Source organism: Triturus cristatus, chromosome 6 (assembly GCF_964204655.1).
Source record: "Triturus cristatus chromosome 6, aTriCri1.1, whole genome shotgun sequence".
Taxonomy (NCBI): domain Eukaryota; kingdom Metazoa; phylum Chordata; class Amphibia; order Caudata; family Salamandridae; genus Triturus; species Triturus cristatus.
The window spans coordinates 1,421,483,508-1,421,506,997 of record NC_140589.1 but is presented as its reverse complement, the minus strand read 5'-3'; positions in this window follow the sequence as shown (position 1 = coordinate 1,421,506,997).

The window sequence follows — 23,490 nt, the reverse complement described above, 5'->3', positions numbered from 1 at the left end:
TATGTTTTGTTTAATTTGAAGTAAGATGTTGCTCACCACGTAATGTGTGGGTGGGCACAGGGACCCACAGACGCTCTGACAGTGCCCTACCCCCCTTAGCACACAGCCTTTGGCCCTGTGCAACATGTGGTTGGGTGAAGGGTCTTGCCTGTGTTCAGGTCTGGTACACAACACCTTGCTGGCACCCTGCCTCCTGCTGCACACAGCATTCTTCCAAGCATATCAAGGGATTGGGCACAGGGCCTGGCCCCAGGCCAGTTCCTGCAACCAACACACAACAGGTGCCTACTCCCACAGTACCCGACCTTTGACCGTGTGCAGCGTGAGGTTGGGCACGGGGCCTGGTTGGACGGGCCCTGCGTCCAACCCCCACAGGCTATGTGATGTTACAATATAAAGGGTTTCTTTTTTTTAACCCCTTAACTGCTGAGCTGCACCTTGCAATGGGTTTTCATTATGGAGAGGGTATACAGCAATTCACTTTCTAAAATATAAAGTGTGAAAATAGGTATCAAGGAAAAATATGTATTTCCAAAGTGAGAACAACATATGGAGTTTAGAAGCAGTGGTTATTTGCACAACTCCGAATAAGTGGGTAACTATACTTGCATGGGAATAAGAGGGAATTATTTGAAATGACTTCTTTTTCGCACACTGTCTTACATTATTAAGGTAGAAATGCATAGAAAGTCAATTAGTATTAACACGCGTTCCTCTATTCTATGTCCCCCTAAATCTCCTGATAAGAAAGGTAACTCACTTGTTTGGGTAGGCCTAGTAGCCACGACAGGAAATGGCCCAAAACGCAATGTGGAAGCATCTAGTTTTTCTAGTGAAAACAGACCCTTTTTTCTCACAGTGCCTACCTGTGGATTTTGGACCCTAGCTCAGCTGGCTCAAAGGGAAACCTAGCAAGCCTATACATTTTTGAAAACTAGACACCCAGATAAATTCAGAATGGGGTGACTGTTGTGGCTCTCACAGGGTTCTGTTACCCAGAATCTCAAACTTTGTCTAAAAACACATTTTCCTCACATTTCTGTGATGGAAAGTTGTACAACCTAAGGGGAGCCTCCAAGTACGTTCACCCAGCATTTTCCCAAGTATCCCAATAAAAATGGTACCTCACTTGTGTGGGTAGGTCTTGTGCCTGTGACAGGTAACAGCCCAAAATGTAACATGGGCACATCACATTTTTCCAGTGAGAACTGACCCTTTTTTCACAAGGTGCCTAGCTGTGGATGTTGGACCCTAGCTCAGCCGGCATGTAGAGAAATGTAGCAAAACTATACATTTTTTAAAACTAGACAACCAGGGAAATTCAGGATGGGATGACTTGTGTGGCTCTCACAGGGTTCTGTTACCCAGAATCTCTGCAAACCTCAAATTTTGTCTAAAAAACACATTTTCCTCCCATTTCTGTGATGGAAAGTTCTATTATTTGTGGGGAGCCACAAACATCCTTCTACCCAGCATTTTCGCAAGTCTCCCAATAGAAATGGCACCTCATTTGTGTGGGTGGGTAGGCCTAGTGCCCGCAACAGGAAACAGCCCAAAACACAACATGAGCCCATCACATTTCTCCAGTTAAAACTTACCTTTTGCAAAGTGCCTAGCTGTGGATTTTGGCCCCTAGCTCAGGCAGCACGTAAGGAAACGCAGCAAACCTATATATTAAAAAAAATATATACACCCAGGGACATTTATGACGGGGTGTCTTGTGTGGCTCTGACAGGGCTCTGTTACCCAGAATCCCTTGCAAACCCTAAACTTTGCCTAAAAACACACATTATCCTCACATTGCTGTGATGGAAAGTTCTATCATCTGTAGCGAGGCACAAACTTCCTTCCACCCAGTATTCCCCTAAGTCTCCAAATAAAAATGGTACCTCACTTGTGTGGGTAGGCCTAGTGCCTGCAACAGGAATCGGCCCAAAACGCAACGTGGGCACATCACACTTTTCCAGTGAAAATTGACCATGTTTTTGCAATGTGCCTAGCTGTGGTTTTTGGACCCTAGTTCAGCTGGCACCTAGAGAAACCTTGAAAACCTGTACATTTTTAAAAACTACCCATGAGAATCCAGGTTGGGGTGACCTCTGTGGCTCTCACCAGATTCTGTTACCCAGAATCCCTCTCAAACCACAAACTTTGTCAAACAAAAAACTAATTTTCCTCACATTTCTGTGATGGAAAGTTCTGGAAACTGTGGGGAGCCACACACTTCCACACACCTAGCATCTCCCTAAGTCTCCCGATAAAAATGGTACCTCACTTGTGTGGGTAGGCCTTGAACCCGCGACAGGAAATGGCCACAAATGTTCTGTAAAATTATCTTTTACCAAAATACCTTTTATTTAGAGGGAGTCACCTGAGCTTTTGATCCCGGGCTTGGTGGCCATCTAGGGAATATAACTCAACAACAAGAGAGGGAGGAACATTTTTAGGAGCCACTCTTAATCCCCCGGGGCTAGTATAATTAAACAAAAAAAGAGTGTATTCATCCAAGACTGAAAAAAGACAAAGAAGTGATAAAGAAGTGAATCACTGTGTTTTAAAAGAACCCTCACTTACCAACCTGGTTGGTGACATGCTTCATCATTGGGTTCCCACCGGAGAGACCGAATGCCTCTCCGGTGTGCTGCGACGCCTGATTTACAGCGGAGCTGGTTTTGGTAGAGACAGTGCAAGTTGTGAAGGTGCAGGTTTAAAAAGGTGTCGCAATTTTAACCAAAAAATAACTTTAATAGTGGCAAACTGGACACAGTTAAAAGGGGTGAGGTGGACGTGTAGGCTCTGGTGACTATTGGACCAGCTACGTCCTAATCAAAGTGAAAGGTGGTCAACATGCTTCTGCTTCTAGTGATATTAAGTGAAGCATTCGTCAGGACCTTGTTATGGACTACCACGGCGGTATGCGCTCGCTAAGGCGCACCCTAACCAGTGGTGTCTGAAACCGCTACAACTTACGGTTTAAATATGGCCTTCAGGATTTCTGAAAGCTTTTTGTGAGTTCTGTTGAAACAAAAAAATTATAATAAAGAGACAAACAAACTGTGATTCACAACATACATATCAACAAATAGACAATACGTATAGAGAGTAGACACATCTGTAAATGCTCTCCACACATTTGAATAGTATAGATTGTCAAAGCACCTGAACGTATAGATTTTTTTTTTTTCAGTCCATGTAGGTATGCTCAATTGGTAATGGCGCCATTTGTGGCAATGTCACTAAAAAATCGGAAAGGAACACTCGTATGTTCCAAGCGAACAAACCTAATTAGAGGTTTTTACGAAATAAGTGTCTATTACCTATGGCTTGTGCTCATGACAGAAAAAAGCGCCATCGACAATAATCAGCATCACAATTCTTGTGCTGAATGGAGGAGGCGACATAGCAGACTTAAAATAGAATGGAAAGAACGTAGAGGCTTATCATACTGCATCCAGTCATAATAATAAAGGAACAATGGTTTTTAGGTTGACGCTTACGTGAAATGAAATTGCACCTCACAACATGAGTCCTGGTGGGGGGCGAGACTTGTAGTCACACTCTAAATAGGGAAAGGGAGTGACAGAATTTAGAATGAATAAAAAAAAAGGAGACTATCCATATTCTGTATGACTAGATAGTAGAGCTGGATTGTACCCGCTACTTACTACATCAAAGTCTTCCACCCGCGGGAACACCTCCTTCTTCCATCCTAAGGACTCGAATATTGCCAGGTTCCTCGAGCGCGAGGATAAAATAGGAAGTGCTCCGGTAAGGAGGGGGAGGGACGTTACGTAAACGCACTGACCTCATTGTTGTCATGATGCGCGAAACGAAAAACACTAGACCGCTCGGATAGTTACAACGGCCGGTCTAGTGTTAAAACTTTATGAACAAGATGAAATAAAATAAAATAAAGCACCCAGAGGTTACAAGTTGGTAATTCCCGCATTGGCGTACTAAGCATTGTAAATACGGATATGCAGGAATAACTAGGCCGCCAAACAAAAAGGGCGAGCGGTCGGTATGGCTTTTCAGGCAGTCAATAAAGCATCACAGAAGTTGAATGCCGTAAGAACTTGTGTCATACCCGATTAGCTGGTCACATAGGTATGAAAAGAAGGGCATATCCAAACTAAACTAAAAGGCAGATTGGCGTTGCCGTTTCCCTACATTAATTAGTTTTAAGGGGACACATAGGCTGTAGGTGTTAATACACTCGCTCACCGGTCCCTTCGTAATGCCCAAAAAATGAGCGACCATTAATGTCCTACTCATTCCGGGCCAAATCCCAGTAAGAAAATGCATTAGAAAAAATGTGTGATGGCCAGTATATTACGGGGGCTCACTAGTTCTAAGCAATCTTACCAAGGTAAAAGAAAGGACATATCGAGCTAAATAAAATGAGCCCAATGGGTACTTATTATAGTACAGAATAATTGTTAGGGGAAACCACAGAGCATACAAAAAGGCTGATGGCATGAAAGAATGATTGCACGTTATTGACTCTACGAGAGCGGGTAGAGGAATGTCACCTAGCGTCTAAGTACCGAACCCCATGGGATATTGTCATTAAATCCCTGCATATGAGTGGAAAGACGGTAAATCCATCTCTGTTGCTTTTCAAATAGGATGTTGGTAGACCTGTTTCCTGGTTTTATTTGCTCAATTACTGTCCAGTAAAGATCTTTGATGTCATGCTTGGTTTGCGCATAATGTTCAGTTAGTTTGGTGATATTCTTTCCACACCGTATGTTGCTTCTGTGTTCGCCAATGCGTTGCTTTATTTTGCGTGTTGTCATCCCAACATACCTAGTGCCACAAGGACACGTTATCAGGTATACAACATTGGACGAAGTGCAATTTGTATGTGCACGTTGGGTCCAGACTTTTCCTTGTTCAAGAGTCAGGGTCTTGGTGGCTTTTGTAAGATGACAAACACTGCACGAGCCACAGGGAAAATGTCCTGTCACTTTTGGGAGACCCCAGGACTGAAGTACAGATGGTGTATTGTCATTCAATACTGTCCTAGGTCTTGTATGTACCAGGGCATCCTTGATGCTTCTTGCTTTTTTAAAGGAGAAGAGAGGTTTCTCCCATTTCAAGTTATTACTTACAAGGATGCTCCAGTGTTTGCGGATTGATTTCGTCACTGTATTATATGCAGTGCTATATGTGGTCACACACGTTAATGAGACTTCCCCCACTGGTCTTTGAAGTTCCTCAAGGAGTGCTTGTCTCTGTTGGTTTTTTGCCCTCTTACAGCTACGTTTGAGGATTTTATCAGGGTAACCTCGTTTTTTCAACTTATCCGATAGACTCGCTGATTGAAAGCGGTAGTCTTCCATTCGACTACAGTTGCGCCTGATACGCAGGTATTGCCCAAAGGGGAGATTTTCTCTCAAAGGCCGCGGGTGGAAACTAGAAAAGGCTAAAAGGTTGTTTTTTGCCGTAGGTTTGTAGTGCGTTTTTGCTAAAAGTTTCCCTTCAGATTTTGTAATGACCAGGTCCAGAAAAATCATTTCATTTTTATCATAGGAGTTGGTGAACTTGAGACTGGGATCACAGGTGTTGATCCAGTCAAAAAAACTCCGAAGTTGGCTTTTGGGCCCTTGCCAGATCAAAAAAAAGTCATCTATATATCTTTTCCAGAAAGATATATAGGATGAGAAAGGATTGCTAGACCACAGAATGTATTTTTGCTCAAAGTCATAGATGTAAAGGCCTGCCGCACTAGGGGCAAAGGTACTCCCCATCGAAGTACCCGTGGATTGTAAAAAAAGGGTCCCCTTGTATTCAAAAAAATTCCTTTCCAGAGCGAGAGTGGCACAATCTACAACAAATTGTTTAGATGTCTGGAAATCCCAAGGGGCTGCCTCCAGAGTATCATGGATGACCTTGATGGTGTCTTCCTGGGGTATACTGGTATAAAGACTTTCGATATCTAGAGAAACCAGAAAGGTGGAGTCATCTTCCACTGTGATATCTTGTAGGAGCGCCAGGAGACTTTTAGTATCTTTGAGATAAGTGGGGGTAGCCTGGATCAGTGGTTCAAGAAAAAAGTCACAATAAATGGAAAGAGCCAATACCCGAAACGATTGGACAGCCAGGAGGCGGAATTTTGTTTTTGTGGGTTTTCGGCAATGTATAAAAGTATGGAATAATGCCCTCGCTCTTTGTGAGAAAGTCTGCCTCATGCCTACTTATATACCCATTTGTTTCTGCATCTTCCACTAAATCGATAATCGTCGATTTTAACTCAAGTGAAGGATCAGTGGATAAAGGGGTATAGTTGTTTCTGTCTTCAAGAAGACGTCTGCATTCTTTATCATAAGCAGAAGCGTCTTGGATAACCAAGCCACCACCCTTGTCTGCTGATTTTATAACGATTCTGGTGTTAGACTGGAGTGTTTGTAAAGCCTGAAACTCGACTGCACTCATGTTTTTGAAGGTTCCGGTATCCTCAAAAGTCTCAATATCGTTGAACACTGCATGTTCAAAAGCAATTAGTTCTGCTGGGACAGTATGTGGAGGTGGTGTGAAAGTAGATTTCAGGCGCAATCCTGTGTCACTATTACTTGTAGACGGGTTAGTAGACTGTTGTTTTTCAAAGAAAGACTTTAGTTTAAGTTTCCTGAAGAAATCCACTAGTTCGCAATGCAGGCGAAAACGATCTAAGCGTGCTGTAGGAACAAAACCTAGTCCCTTTTCCAAAACCTGTTGCTCTACTTCTGTGAGATTGAGGGAAGAGAGGTTAGTGACTAGGGTCTCTGATTGCTGGGCCCTGCTTGTTGTCCCCCCGATTTGCTCCTTGTGTTGTTCCCCACTGCCTCGTCTTTTTCCCAGTGTACCTAGCTTTGACCTCTTCTCTTTCTCCGTCCCCTTCGGCCCCTCTCTAAAAAAGGCCATCTAGGGAAACCTACCAATTCCAGACATTTCTAAAAAATAGACACCTGGGGAGTCTAGGGGGGTGTAACTTGCATGGATACTCTAACATTTTTCTACCCAGAATCTACTGCAAACCTCAAATTTAGCTGGAAAAAAATCACATTTTTCTCACATTTCTGTGGGAATGTTGTGGGCTCACCGGTCTGACAAAAATGTCCTACCACCCAGCATTGCCCCAGATCTCTCTATATAATGGTACCTCACTTGTGTGGGTGGGCCAAGTACCCGTGACAGGCAAGGGCCCCAAAATTATTGTGGAGACATCAAAATTATCTATCACAACATGACCTGGTTTGCAAGGGGGCACCTGCGTTTTTGGTCTTGGGCTCGGCGGCCATCTACGGAAACCTACCAAACCCACACATTTCTAAACAATAGAACCCTGGGTGGGTCCAGGGAGGTGTGACTTGCGAGGGTCCTCAAACATTTTCATACCCAAAAACCGCTGCAAAACTCAAATATATCTGAAAAAATCAGATATTTCTCATATTTCTGTGTGAAAGTTGTGGGATCACCATTGCCTACCACCCAATGTTCCCCCACATCACCCGATACAAATTATACCTCACTTGTGTGGGTGGGCCAAGTACCCATGACAGGCAAGGGCCCAAACGTTTTGTGGAGATATCAAAATTATCTATTACAAAACTCCGACTGCACTCCGACTGCACTCCCTACAGCCCCCATCAACATTACAAAATGCTTGGTGTGTCCTTGCCTCTTCTAGGGGCACCATCAGAAAGACAATCTCTGCTACAAAAAAAGCCTCAGGGCATTATTGGACACCACTTGCTGGAGCAGTGAAGAAATTATGTAAATTAGTATAGACAGCAAGTTCTCACCACAGGACATGAGATTGAGGGGCCTGGGAGAACCATCACAAATTGCTGGTGCATCTGTGTGTGCACTGGAAACAAGGGAATGCGCCTTATCCTGCAAGTCATTCTAGCACTTGTGAATGTCCTCCTGTGAGTGCTTGCAGTTAGAAACATCATTGGCCTTATGCACTGATCTGCCCCACATTTGCCTCTCTGACTTATGTTTGTTGTTTGTATTAGTGCTCCTAATAGTTGCAACTCAACCTCATAATTATATCCACCATAAATGTTAATTGTTTTTCAGAAAATCTAGGAGCTCTTCTCCTCGCCATCTTAAGAAATAATGAAAGCTAAGTAAAGAAAATGAACAGGACATGGCTCTAATTGTGCTGGTGTTGCTGCTGGTCCTGCTCCTGGTGTGAGTCAAGAAAAAATAAATGGTAGCATTGTTAAAGCCTTCCCTTTTATATTTTTAGGAGCAGGTGATTTATTTAAGATGATTATATTCAGGTGCCTGTATGTTAATTGATTTAGGCGTCTGCCATTTTTACGTACTCATCAGTCATTTTGACAGACGATTCTGCCATTGTGACACATGCGTACACCCAATGTACACTCATCTGCACTTAACATACTCCACCATGCTTCTCTATCCGTACCACTATGACAGTGTACAACTCTAAATATGGCGATCTTATATTCGCTATTCCAAAGTCAATGAAGTGGTGAACAATGACAGAGTAATCTTGTCAGCTGACAGAGACAACTCTTTCATGACCATCAGGGGTTATTGAGCACAAAGTATACATGTGGCAAATGGAATACCATCAGCCTGGTGAATGGGTTAAGTACTCCGTGATGGAGTAATGGCCAAACTCTAAATAAACCTCTAAGTCTGAAAGTTAAAACATTTGACTGGCAAAAGCACCAAAGGTCGGCAGATCTGTCAGATCGTGAGCTTTTTCCACTGTGCTAAATTTTAATTTCTTACACGCTGATCTTCTCATAACCAAAACCAACGGCTTCCCTGAGCCCCCGTCCAATGCCTATCTGAAATCATGTAGTTTTCCTTGGATACAGCGTGCTGCCCTGCCCCGCTGAAGAATTTTCACTTCCAGAAAAAAGTCCCAAGGTGAAACCTCTGACCAAGTTGAGCGTGGTTGGTGTATCCAACTTGCATGCACTTCATTGTGGTTGACCTGAAATCATGCATAGGTTACGGTCTGCTGTGGCGGTTGATTTCTATAAGCGTTTGTTTACTTTTTAGGGCTATATTTACTTTAATATTTTAAAAAACATATCTCCAATTCTCCTTGTTGGTTTTTTGTTGTTTTCGTGTCATTTGTGTCATTAAATTATGCTCTCTCTATTTTTATAATTTGGGGTCGAATTTTTGGGGGGGAGTTGTGTTTTTGACTTCTTAACTGTTTGAGTACTTCTAAATGCTTTCCATATTTTCTTAAATTAATCCTGGATGCTCTGTACCAGAGCTACCAGGGGTTGAGTTCAGGTTAAAAATACGTAAACCTTTAACTTTACCTAATAACATAGTGACCTTATTACTTGTGGGGGACCACCATCCACTCCAATTAGTAATTCACTTTCTCACATTGGTGTTCGATGGGGGCATCTATGACTTGAGTTTAGCAGTATACTCAGCTTTGTACGTTGATATTGAAAAATACCTGACAGCAAAAAATAATTTTTTGATTTTTGAATTGGCTTCAAGTCTTTGATTGGGTAATTTTTGATTTTTTCAAATCATTTTTGGTTTCAATTGAGCACTTTAAGTCAAAGGGAACATAGAGTTGGTCCTGGCTACCCTGAGTAGTGAAGATAAAGTCCCTATGCAAGGAAAAGAACATGAAGAGTGTCCTGAATGCCAGGAATGCAAACTACAAAAAGGCCCTCAGGCATTGTGAAGAAGTCAAGGAGGTACAGGTTTCTGAGTATGACGAGATCACGGAAACCCCAGAGGAAGAAGGGACAGGAGACCACCTGGTGGGGGATGACTGATAAATGATTTGCCTCTTATGAAAGGACTATAAGAATGTGCAGGGAAGGCCAGCAGCACTCAGCAGCCTTACTGAGGGAGTTAGTACCTACACTGGGAGGGATACACTCCTGACTCTAGAAGAGGGGTAGTTGACTTGTACACCCACATGAAGGATACCCATGTGCAGACGTTACACTTGAGGAGTACCGGATGAAGTTCCGTCACACACACAAAGATTCACTACTATCCTGGGCTGATTTTGTAGATATCTCACTGAAATTACTGTAGGGCTGAATGAAATATGCTATGGTCAGTGCTTACGATGGGCTATATAATCTGATCATCAAGGAGCACATCTGGATTAATTTTCATTCGGAGTTACACCAGCATCTAGTGGATTCCACGTTGACTGACCCTGGGCTGCTCGGGAAGGCAGCTGACATGTGGGTGTGCACTATGGTGCCTAAGAAGTCTGAGGGGATGATCCCAAGAAAGGGAGTCCAGTCCCCCTCAGCAAAAGGGGAGCAACAAGGATAAGAAGAAAGAGTTTTACTGGGGCACATAATGTCTAACCAGTAAAGGGGTCCTGAGCCTTTCCCAAATGTATGTGCAGTGGTTACAAACAGAAGACACCTTTCGACACCTTTAGTCTGGGGTATGTCTGGACTTTCACAAGCCAGGACACAAGAAGAAAGACTCTGTTTGCTCCAAGAAGTACCCCACCGGTGGGCGGTCCTCAGGGATTGCACATGTAGAATTTGAGTGGAAGCTGACCAATAGTAAATGAGGCATTGAACTGAAGACAACTTAGTTTCCATGGGTGGGGTGGATATTGAAGCATTGGCTCCTTTATCTCCTAGTATAGCGAACTACAAGCAATGGCAAATCCTCAACAGGCACAGACAAAAACAAAAGGTCGAATGTTGCAATAAGGCTAGCCATTGGCGACCACTTGGGGCACTATTCCAAACTATCATTTTTTTGTTCACTATGCCACTTCAGATTTGAACCAGCCATATGCAAATAAGTCTTGGTTCTGCTCCAATGGGATTATTCCACCCCACGCTGTCAAGCTGGGTCCTCTCTAAACAGGACAAATGCAAACCAAGCCCGGTTTTACCCTGATTGGGGCTCATCGGTCACATGCAACCTGGTTCCAGAGTCCCGGTGAGCATGTGGCCCACATCTGGACATACCCTCGGCTACATAGAGTGTTACATCAGACAAATGAAAGGTGATGGGAAGAATGCTTGTATTAAGTTTAACCTCTGGCAACGGTCCTTACTATTGTGACCATTGTCTATCATTGACATTTTGCATTTTTTGGAGCTATTTTCACTTATATCTTTAAAAATTCATATCTACTGTTCCTCTTTTTTGGATTTCTGTCATTGTGGAGTCATTGTGGTCATTACATTAACATCTATATTTTATAAATTGGAGTGTGATTTGTTTGTGTTATTTGTTCAAAATGTTCATGGTTCTTTTACTGCTAATTGCTTTGCACATTTTCGTAAGCCTGAATGCAGTGTCATAGCTACCAGTGGTTGAGCTCAGGTTGAAATTACTCAAACATCTAATTGGACCTAAGATGATTGAGACATTATTAATTGTGGTGGACTATCATCCACAGTGATGAATAATTCATTTTCTAGCACCTGGGAATTTAAGAGAATCAGACATAAAGACAGATTGCTAGAGGAGGTCTCTCAGAACGTCATTATACAGCTGCAGACGGGAAGCTTTCTGAGGTGTGCGGGGATAGTTACAAGGCTTATAAAAGACAGCTAGGGAAATCGCTGATATTTCAGCCAATAAAATAACCATGAGTTTGACAATATTTAAATATAAGTGTGAGATAGTGATTAGACTACTCAGTTATGGGAAATTGGCTCTTGTGATGCAAAATAATTTGAGTTCTCCTGCTGTTCATTTAGTTTTATATAATGACTACTAGGATTTAAAAATAATAATTGCTCCATTCTGATACATAGGTTTTATGTGCTGATTTACATATTAAATAACTTATTTTTGTATAATGCAAACATCAGTGCTTGCCCATTGTTTCCAGTGGCTGGGTTGCTAGTCTGTACATATGTATGCATATGTGTTACATACATATACCCAGTGATAAGGGTTCCTCTGGCAGAGTACTGACTTATAACGCTCTGAATATGGATGAGCTTAACATGTGCTATAGAAGAGTGAGAAGCTCCTGTCTGTTTTCCTTTTCCCAAAAGTAATTGTGGTACACAATATTCCGCTTTGGGCTGGGAAAACGTATTCAGGTGTGCACCCTTAAATTGTGAGGTTCACAAAAGCTCCGCACAAAACGGTTTGCTGAACTTCTAGGTTGCTTTCAAAAACACTAAGCTGCTAGAAAACACCTGTGGACAAAGCAAAGGAAAACCCCAATTCACCTATCAAAAGGAAATAGGAAACACCCTAGTGCATTATTAGCAGTGGTTATGACAAATTACAATGGAGTGATACCAACCAATGCATCCTCTTCTTTTGAGAAAATATTCTTTGTTTAATGATTTCAATTAAATTGTAATCAAAATGTATATTAGTACACATGAGTATGTTTTTGCGGCCAGATAGAAACATTCTCAAGACTCAAAACACAGTTCCATGCATTCAATATTTCTTCAGTAAACTCAGACTATTGGTTGATAACCATTCTAATGTTTGACTCAATGCACCTCAATTCTAGTTAGGTGGAATATCCATCTTATAGTAGCAGTAATTAAAATTACAATTCTTTTTTAAAGTTATCATTTGTTTTAAGTGGAATGCTACCACAAAGTGAGACTACTGACAATTTATCAAATATGTCTTCCACAGGTCTGCACTGATAATTTTTAAGAATGGCTCGTCTACCAGCAACTCACACCAAATGTACTGAATTATTGCTTTTTTATGATTACCTATTATGGAAACTGTCATTGCATATTTGACTGACAAAATAGAAGATCCCTTTGAAAACGAAGTGCTCAGAACACAAAGGGACACAAATCGAAGGCTCAACAAGAAATACTTAAGAACCTTGTTTCTCAAAGAAAAATGCCCATTTTGGGAGTCCTTTTGTCGATTCTCAGAATGAGGTGACTAGTATTCTAGTAAGCTATTCTGTGCGCTCCTTGAAGAGACAAAATAGCACAATGTAGAGTAAAACTCTGGATCCCTAAGAGTGAAATACCCCTCATCAACAGTGTGTGCAACATATGGATGCAGAGCAGCATGATGAGTACATTTGTTTAACATAACACAAAAGCAGCATTTCAACTTGCAAAACAGAAACAACAGTTAATATGGACACCATCTGTTTCAGAAAGTGAATTGTTTATTTGTGATGGGAACGCCCATCCTACTTAATAAAACACTACCCTGCTATGGTGCAATAGAGTTTACTTGGGAAACTGTACTTTACCTCTGTTTGCTAAAGCATAGACAGCAGGCTTTTCCCCAACGATAGGCATGATATGTTCAAGCACTACAGAGCAATATTTAAGTTAAGAAAAAGTCAAGAAAATCGCCAATGCAATTCCATAATGTATTAAGAAAAATGTAAACAAAAATCTAAAAGCTAGACAGTGGAACCTGAGATAATATTTTTTAAAGTGTTTACGTCAAAGAAGTCCATATGAACAATGGTGTTAGAAATCTCAGCATTTGATGATGTGCATTATCAAAACAGCCACTGGGGGCCATTGTACAATGAAGACAAAAACCAGGAAAGCTCCCAGTAATACATCCCTACTCACTGAGGCAAGGAAGTCAGGGACAGAGTAAATACACAAGATTTCGTCCAATTGTCCTGGCAGTCATCTAGGGCACTCCAGCCACGACTTCAATGCAGCACAGACCTCTCTATCCCTGCTTGCTGCTACAGCCAAGAATCATGATTGTTGCGGATGGTGGCTGGAATAGTCCAGGTAGGCCCAGAAAGAATCTTACTTATTCTCAGTCTACACATGGTTTAGCTCATAGTGTAAGGCAATTTTGGTGATGTGCACTAGTGAGTAATTGGTGGCATTCCTGATCCAATCCCTGCAGAATTCTCACCAATCCAATTCCTGCTAAATAAATGGTGCAGGTCATGGCCATCAGTTTGAAGAATAGTATTGGAAAGTGAGTTAATGGTGGGAGTCGAGGGGAGTCCGTTAGAAAAAATAATGTCACAAATGTTTTTGGTCCAGTTAAAGGCTTCATCAATTTAAACCCAAACTCAACACCTAGTTGCTATGACACAGCAGAGCAGACAGGCTTAACTCATATAAAATGTGTAAAGTATTTAGAAGTATCAAAACAGTTACAAGTCAAAGACACAACTTCACAAAAATCCCACTCCATTTTATAACAATAGGGAGAAATGTCACAAGCAAAACTACACCAAAATACTTAAAGTGCACAAATTGAAATAAAAAATATTTTTAAAAAAATTTGAAAAATTACCCATTTATGACTTGATGCCAATTAAAAATCAAAAATAATTTTTTGCTCTCAGTTAGGTATTTTTGAATTTCAATGTAACAGTAAAGTGTACTGCTAAACTCAATCAATCAATCAGACATTTGTAAAGCGCACTACCTACCCGCGTGGGTCTCAAGGTGCTGGGGGGGTGATCGAACAGCCAACAGCCAACCGAAATCATGGATGCTACCACCGAACACCAATGTGAGAAAGTAATTTACTAATTGGGGCGGATGGTGGCCCCCACAAGTAATAAGGTCACTGTGTTATTCGGTAAAGTTAAAGGTTTAATTAATATAAAGATGAGCTCAACCCCTGGTAGCTATGGTACAGAGCAGACAGTCCTAACTAGGAATAAGGAGTACTCAAACATCTTAAAAGTCAAAAACACAACACAAAAAAAGAATCCGACCCCCAAATTCTAACGATAGAGGGAGGATAATTTAATGAGCAAAATGACATGAAAACATCAAAAAAACAATAAGGAGAACCAGATTTATAATTTTTTCAATTTTAAGTAGAAGAAGGACCAAGAAGAATAAGACGCTCAATGTAATCCAATGGTCATGGTTGCCCAGAACCAAGGTGCAAGTTCAGTCCGACTGTGATGGAGCCCAGGTCATATACAGAGCAAATCCAAAGGGGATGATGGACGGAGTGTTGAACATTGCAAGCACTCACCCCAAGTCAACTGATCTGGGTTTAATCCATCATCATTCTTTAGCTCACTCCGCCACCCCAGTTCAGACATGACCATATGCAAATCAGTCTGACCCTGTGCCTCATGGGAACAGTCCAGCCCGAACTGCCAAGCCATGTCTTCCCTGGACCGGAAACAAGCATCCTGGAACTGGTTTCAGGCTCATAATCCTCATCAGCCAGGCTATCTTGAATCCAGTGGCAAAGTGAGCAAGGGACCCACATCTGATCTGGGTTTAATCCATAATCAGACCCCAGTTCAGACATGGCCATATGCAAATCAGTCTGACCCTGTGACTCATGGGAACAGTTCAGCCTGAACTGCCAAGCAATGTCTTCCCTGGACCGGAAACAAGCACCCTAGGACCGGTTTCTGGCTAATCAGCTGTCATCAGCCAGGCTAGCTTGAATCCAGTGGATTTGCTTTGTTCGCCCTAACCTGTGTTACATTATGTCATTTCTTTGTTAATTTTACCCCCTGGTGTATTGGTCCTGGGGAAAGTCTGTAAGACAAAAATGCCGTAGATGTTTCTTTGTTCCACTTTAGAAAGGGACTTTCCTGGAGAAAATGTTGAAATTTCACCAGTACCAATGCAGAATGGCACATTATCACTTTTTCAGAAGAATAATCCTACCTAAGTGGGTTTCTACTGAAACTGTAGCCACTTTAGAGGAATTGAAAGCCAGGTCCTACTGAAACACTGGATATTAGGAGATTCCCTAATGCAGTGCAGAATGAGACTTAGTTGTTTTATAAGTGGCACAGAGACATTTAAGCAGGACAAAGCTATAAATATAATCCAACCTGATGCAGTAGAACTGCCAGTTAGATATTTTTTCAACTGGGTCCCGCTGAAGCTCTGGAGCTCTTGAGGAAAAGTTTTCAAAACATTCCAAACTTTCTTCAGGTGCCCAAACAACCACCAGAGTACACTTCTAAGACCCCCAGGACCTCAGAGGAGGTTGTTAGAGACTCTCGGAGTGTGAGGCACAAGAAAACAGTAGGGTCCAGTCCAGGCTAATATTGCTTTTGTCTGTATGAATACAAACTGCAACAATGCAATGTTTCACTAAATGTTTTTCTTGTTTGTTTGCTTTTAGGTGCACAAGAGAGGAAGAGACTTCTCTCGCAGTACAGCCAAACAGAAGGCCTGCCCATGACATCACACATCAGTCCTCTATTCTCTTCCGCTTGTGCAGCTTAGTGCCAAAGCCAACTGGGAGCTTTAAGAAGGCCCCAAGAGATGTTGCTGTAAACAAAGTAGTCAGTGAGAAAAAGCAGCTTTTCACCAATAAGGTGTTAGCTCAAACCTTTTTCGGACAAAGTTGTGAGCCTGCCACACGGGCCTCCTGGGAGCAAGCTGGGAGCAGCACTTCTACATCAATTGCAACACCCAAACCTAAGCCCAAGATGTATCTGTCAGTGAGGGAGCCACTGCAATCATGGCGACACTGAATTGGATTTGTCCTGTTTGCAAAGTAGTACCCAATTGTTTCGGGAAATACAGCAAAGTGGACAGCAGGAGCACCCGGCAATAGTACATCTTCTTGATGTTGGAGCAAAACAGGAGGTTGAGCTTCCTGCTGAGCAATAACCTCCTCTTTTAGAATCATTGGCTCCCAGACCTCCACACAAGCAAAAGGAAGGGTACTACTCCACCATCTTCTTCAAGCACCACTTCTGATGATGAAAATAGGGACATCGCGTGGACCCCACCAGGGTCATGAAGATGGCCGGAGAGGCAAGGGTTCCTAAAAGCCCTAGAATTATGGAAGGGGTTGATGAGGAGGATGACAACAATGAGCTAGTCATTGTGGAAGGTGACACAGAGGAGTCTGACATTGCTTTTCAACCTGCTCTGATGGATGTGGCACTGGTGGCACCACCAGCTCCCGTATTTGAAAAGCCCCATCTAAAACCCAGCACTAACTGAGTAGAAGTATGCACTGCAGAGAAGCAATCAGCCACACACTCAACTACCTCCTATTCTTCTTTAGGCATTGACAGTGGTCCAGTAAAAAAGTACTTTTTCCCAGTTTGGGACATTTTTACCGACAGCACACAGGTGGAGCACATTGCAATATGCATCATTTGTCACACGAATGTTCGTCAAGGTAAGCCTGATTCACTTTATGGTACCGGAGGCCAAATGGCCCATATAAAAAAAAACACCATGCAATCCCCTGGGAGGAGCACCGTAAAAGAATTGCTGAATGTGGTCATGGTGGTGAAGGTAAGGAGAACCGGGGAACATCAGCTACAAGTCCAATCATAGTGGGAGAGAATGATGAGGAAGACATCCTTGCACAAAACAGCTCTGTACCCAGCAGTCTGAGTGCAGGATCACCCTCCTCAGTGACTTCAAAATAGCACAAGACTGAGAGACACCACAGCATACGACTGCCCCACCATGACACGCCCTGAGTCTACTACCACCTACTTCTCAAAAGTCACCTTTGCCAGTGACTCCAGAAAAGAAGAACAGAATACAGGCTACTATTATTGGCATGCTTAGGCAGGAAGGGCCCTAAAACTGGACCCACCCAACAGTATGTTTGTACAATGGGAAGCTGGCAAAAATGTTAGTGCTGGACCTCCCCCCTTTTTCTTTTGTGGAAGTATTCTTAGAATTTGTGGCAGCCCAGTGCTCAAAATGGAAGGTTCCAAGTCAGACCTATTTTGCCAGAGTTGCTGTTCCAGCGACGCATCACAATTTCCTGCTATTGGTTGGTCAAGCTTTGCAGCAAAGTGTTGTACACACTATCAACCTGACGACAGACATGTGGACCAGTTGCCAGGCGACTGATTACATGTGCATCACTGCACACTGGATCTCTTTTGCAGGGGTAAAACAAAAGCTATTTACAGGTCTTGGCCGTCAAGAATGTTTTAGGAATGTTCAGCGACATGCAACACTGGCCATGTTCGGATGGAGAAATCGCATACAGCTGTAAACATCTTGGACAAATTTAACAAGAGGTGTCTGAATGACTGATACCCAGAGGTCTCAAAATTGGATTTGTTGCCTTGGACAATGGCAGTAACATAGTCAAGGCCATGGCAGATGGTGAATATTTCAGGGTCCTGTGTCTGCTGCATTGCATCAACCTGGTGGTGCAAGGCTTTCTAAAAAAATAAGACATAGTCAGCAACATACTGACCACCTGCAGAAGAATCTGCACTAATTTCAGCTATTCTTTCAAATCCCAGAAGCAGTTGCAGATTATTCAGTGTGCTAATAGAGTACCAGTTTAATCCCTGATATAGGAGGTGCCAACACATTGGAACTCGCTCTATTACATGTTGCAACATCTATTTGAGCAGTACAAACAGATCAATGACTATGTCAATCAAAGAAGAGGAGATGCAATTGGAAAAGTTATGACCATGGAAGGAGGGAAATGGGGCCTCGTCAAATGTCTGACAAAGATACTACTCCCTTTTTAGGTTTTCACATGGGAATTTAGCAAGTAGGACAGTACGATGGGCCAAGCTATCCCATTGTTGCATCTCCTATAGGCCCAGCTAAAGAAGCTGTCTGAAAGGTTCCCTCTCGCACTTGTGAACAAAAACACAGAAGCGCATGCCTTGGATAACAGCTTACTCTTTTGCTTGGCTTATAATGGAAGGCTGCACAATGACATAATCTTGTCCAAATAGTATATTTGTGCCACACTACTTGATCCACGGTACAAAACAATTGTGCCCACTTTCCTTCCTTTTTCTGAAGGGGATGTTTTCAAATAAAAGAGGAGGTTTTTTGAGAAAGCTGGAGACCTGAAAGAAAAACGGCTGGAACTTAGATTCCCACTCCACAGTTCTGGGGTGCTGCCTTCAAATTCCAGAGAGTGCATCTTGTCTCACAGTAGCCAACATCAGCAACCAGAACATTGGCAACAACAACAGAAGGATTGGATCCAACCTCTGCATTGGATTGGTATTAAATGGCAGGGCTTAAGTCTTGTGCAGAGGTGACGTCAAAAGAAGGTCGATGAAGTGGCAGCCCCAATGACCATCAAGAGGAGGTTCCAGGAGTAGCTGGAGGATCCAAAATATGTCTATGTGGATCAAACCCCATTGACGTATTGGTATGGGAACATCCACCAAAGGCCAGAGCTCAGCAGGCTGGCAATAAAGTATCTGGTTTGTCCTGTAACCAGTGTGTCTGTTGAGGCTGTTTTCATTTCAGCTGGCGGAGTGGTTATGGTAAAAAGGACGAGTCTCTCGCCTCACAATGTGGAGACATTGACCCTTATTTAAATAAGCCAATATTTCATACCACGAAATTACACCATTTCTGAGACAGACCAGGAGAAGGATTGGTCAGAATCATGTGTGTTAGCTGTCCATTTTCTGGGTGAACCACCTGAGTTTGATGATGAACTCTACTTCCCAGACTAAGTATGCCAGTGCCACCATAAAACGTTTTAATTATTTCTCATTGAACTTCTTTCTTAAAGAAAACAAAGCTGCTAGTGGAACAGTATGTTTGTGTCAGATGTATGCAGGCCCATCATTTTTAAGTCACATATACAGCCGAATTGCAGTTGGACCAGGGTGCAGTGAAGAAGCATCAACAATTCCTTTATGACATTGGAGACAATGCCTGTCTCCCTCAAAAGCCTACACTTTTTGTTCATCACATCCTAGGTATGATGGAATTTGATGTAGCAATATCATATCTGGTTCCAGTTTCTTTAAATCTCCTGTTGGATTCAGAGGGAGAAGAACACCCTTTGATTTTAGATGGGAAAATGAACCTTCTCCTCTCGAAAATTCCAGGGGTACCAGCAGATATTAAGGACTTGAAAGATCTATTGGATGAGTCCTGGGTCCCGGGCACTAGAAAGAGATACAAAGAGGTATGGAAGAAGTGGTGTAGTTGGTGCATGGAAAGGGATTCAGATCCTGTCAGAGGAGGCAGACTACCTAGCCGATTTGGTCAACTCTGGTCTTTCATATAGGACTTTTAATTGTTATAGATCATCTGTCTCTGCCAGACATGCTATGTTTATTAATTTTGCAATAGGGAGTGACCCTTTGACCATGAGAGCTATGTAGGGAGTAAGATTAAGGAGAACCCTAGGGCCAATTATGAATTGTTTTGGGAGGTTAGTCTAAATTTCAGGTTATTTACTTAATGGGCAGGTAATAATTACCTTTCACGAATACAGATCTCGTTGAAATTAGCAACTTTACTGTGCCTAATTTCTATTAGAAGGGTTTCTGACATTAAAACATTGGAAAATCCGAAAAGATTTTATTCTCCTGCAGGGGTACATTTTGGCATTTGGAAAAGGACTAAGGCCATGTCAGAGACTGTTTTTATCCCTATTTTTATGAGTGTGGCAAGCTATGCGTGGTGAAATGTATGAAATCTTATGAGAGCAAGTTTCTGGAATTTATGGAAGATGCAGAGGAACAGTTGTTACTGTCTTACATAAAACCTTATAAAGAGTTGATCTTTCTAGATTTGATGCCCATTCTTCGAGAGATGCTACGGCTAGCAAGGCTTTCTGGGCAGGTGGTTTGCTAACAGAGATGTTAAAAGCAGCGGATTGGTATGCTGTGAATACGATCGCAACATTTTTTTTAAGACCTGTGGAGCATGGGAGATGTATGGCGCTGGATGGCATTAAACATGCATTATGGCAGCCTCCGGTCTTGTAATAAAATGGCGATTCTTCAATTAACATGCAAAGAGAATCTTGCTTTCATTAAAGACAACTGAGGCTAACATTATCCCACCCTCCTCACCGTAAGAGGAGAGGAAAATAAATGTTGTACCATCAAGTACTATTATACTGTAATTGTTTATTGTTGTTTTATGGACAATTGTCTCAATAAACTTTCTTTTCTTGCTCTAAAATATTTATTAAAGATATAATTTTACTATTGAATTGAGTGTTTCATAAATAATAACTAAAATTAAGTGACTGCAGTGATATATTACATTAATTTTTTACATGACACACTTCTAAATACAATCCACCCTACCTTGTCGGCTACAAGGCAAGCGTAGGGATGATTTATTACCATTTATAAAGGAGGTATTTGACTCTCAGAAAGAGTTATTTTGACAGGACACATAGCAGGTTTTATACTGCAGCAGTGAGACAGCTAGGCTATGTCTGAAGCCATGTGTTGTAGGCCCTCTCCGTGTAAGGTTCAATAGATCCATTGTCCACTGGTGGCATTTAACTTCCAAGCCCTTGGTATATTTTCTATACCGTATACTAAGAACTTAAAGGCAAGTTAAGTAAGTCACTGAGGGGTAAGCCAACTTAACTATGTTAAAGGGGGAGACTAGGCACTTAACTCCTGGTTACCAGGTCCTAAATCCAGCAAAGCTGATAGCACAAAAATGGGTGAAGAAATCATGGAAAGGAGGGTTATTTCTTACAATAACAAATAAATACTGCTTTTAAAAAGGTCAATAATGTGAGGCACTGTGAATATCATACCAGAGGTAAATTCTTTACTGTATAGCTTACATTGGTAAGCATCCCATCTCTTTTTCTTAAGAAAGCATCCGTTGGGCAATCATGCGCAGATTTTAGTATCTAACATATCACCATTAACCATTTTTCCCTTTCGTCTATACATTATTTTATTAGTCAGTAATTTAACTTTGTGTGTTCAAATGTCACATGAATTATATTTCATTTAGTCTCGTGTTAATGCAAACATGCTTTTTTTTTCTTCTTTACTACAAGAACATGGTTTGCTTTATTCTATATTGTATCTCTGACCCTTCTTCAAGTTCATTCCGATTAGCTCTTGAGATTTTATGCCATTACAGCAGAATGTTTTGCCTGAAACAGGAATAGCTTAGTTCCAAACTTTGATTTGCATAATTTATACATCACTCTAAGCTTGAGAGTGTTTGCTTTTAATATGTCATATACAGGTAGTATGTTGTTAAACTAAATAAGCATCATTTGCTTAATAATTTTAAACTATGGCATGAGTAGCATTGGCGGCCTGTAATTTTAGGAGGGAGGGGTCGGACGGGAGACACACGCTCACATGCACACGCAGTCGTGCATTCACACGCGCGCACACACACACACTCAAACACATCCATTCACAACACTCATTACCAAACATTCTTACATACACGCACGCACGCACCAAACATTAATTATAGAAAAACACACACACCCGCAGGAAGGTAATATGAAACGTTATAGCTATAAGCACGCGAATTACAGCTGTTTAGGACACTTGCACTCGACAGATATGAAGGAATGTTCATACATTCTGATTTATTACCTTTGTCACTGAACACATTTGAAGTCGCTTCTTTTGTTGCTTGTGTTTCTTTTTCAGCATTACACAGCTAAAATAAACCTTGTACTGAATTTCGGTCTTTTAATTGCATGTGTAAAAATAAAGTGTAGATGGCAAAATTATGATGGCAGTTTGAAAAAGATAACGATTCACTAATTTAAGTACCGGCATTAAAATGAGATAAAACATAGCATACACAAAACTTGCAAAGGGCAGGCTAGTTCTTAGCTTTATGATAGCCGAATGCAATATTATATTAATTAATGTCACTGTATCAATAAATATGCATGAAATGTAAAATCCCATCCACAGATGACAGTTGAAATGATGGCTTCTGGTCTAGAGCTGACACTTTTAATAAACGAAACGTTTTAGCTATAATTCAGAGCACACAACCATTTCTAATTCAGAGACAAGAATAGTAATATCACTGGATCTGCCAGTACAGAGTTCATCACATGAGCGTCACGATTCAGAGCAACATTGGAGTGGAATCATATTTCATTCACCCCACATGTTTAGTAAATGCAGTAAAATACATGTAAATTGAAATAGGTTGCATAACTACGGTAATAACGGTCGTAAACTAGGATTTTCTTATTCGCCAACAATTTCTAAACATTTATAAAAAATTAAAAATCCTGCAAAACCAATAAAGTGCCGCTTGTGTCGGTCCGTCACAATTTCCATTCCCTAAGGTGTGATCACCAGGGCCAAAATAGATAAACAGAGCACACTGTTCTGATCTGCGCTTGGTGCACCACCTTCGGTCATACCCACCACAGATAGGGGCAGATCTACAAGAAAGTGCCGCAGTGCGGCACCAAAAGCCCTTTAGCTGCGCCAAGCTGCGGCACTTTCAGAGCACAGGAATGCGACATATTTACAATGATATGTCGCATTCCTGTGTTGTCCTCTGCGCTGGCGCACAAACAGCTGCCTGCGCCATAGGGAGATTGTTTTTGTGCAGGAAGAGGGCCTTCCTGCACAAAAACAATCACTACAGGCATTTTCCACGTTCAATGCATGCTGTAGAACGCAGCACACAATGAAAGAAGAAAAAACGAGGAGAAATGAAAACATTTCTCCTCGTTGCGCCTGGCTACGCCACCCTACATAGCAAACTGATGCATTTCCAGATTTACGATTTCTCGTAAATCTGGAAATGTGTCTGGTTCCATGGAACACCCACAGCAACACCCATGGAACACCCTATCACGCAAAGTGCTGTGTGTAAAGGGGCCATATTTACAAGGACAGGA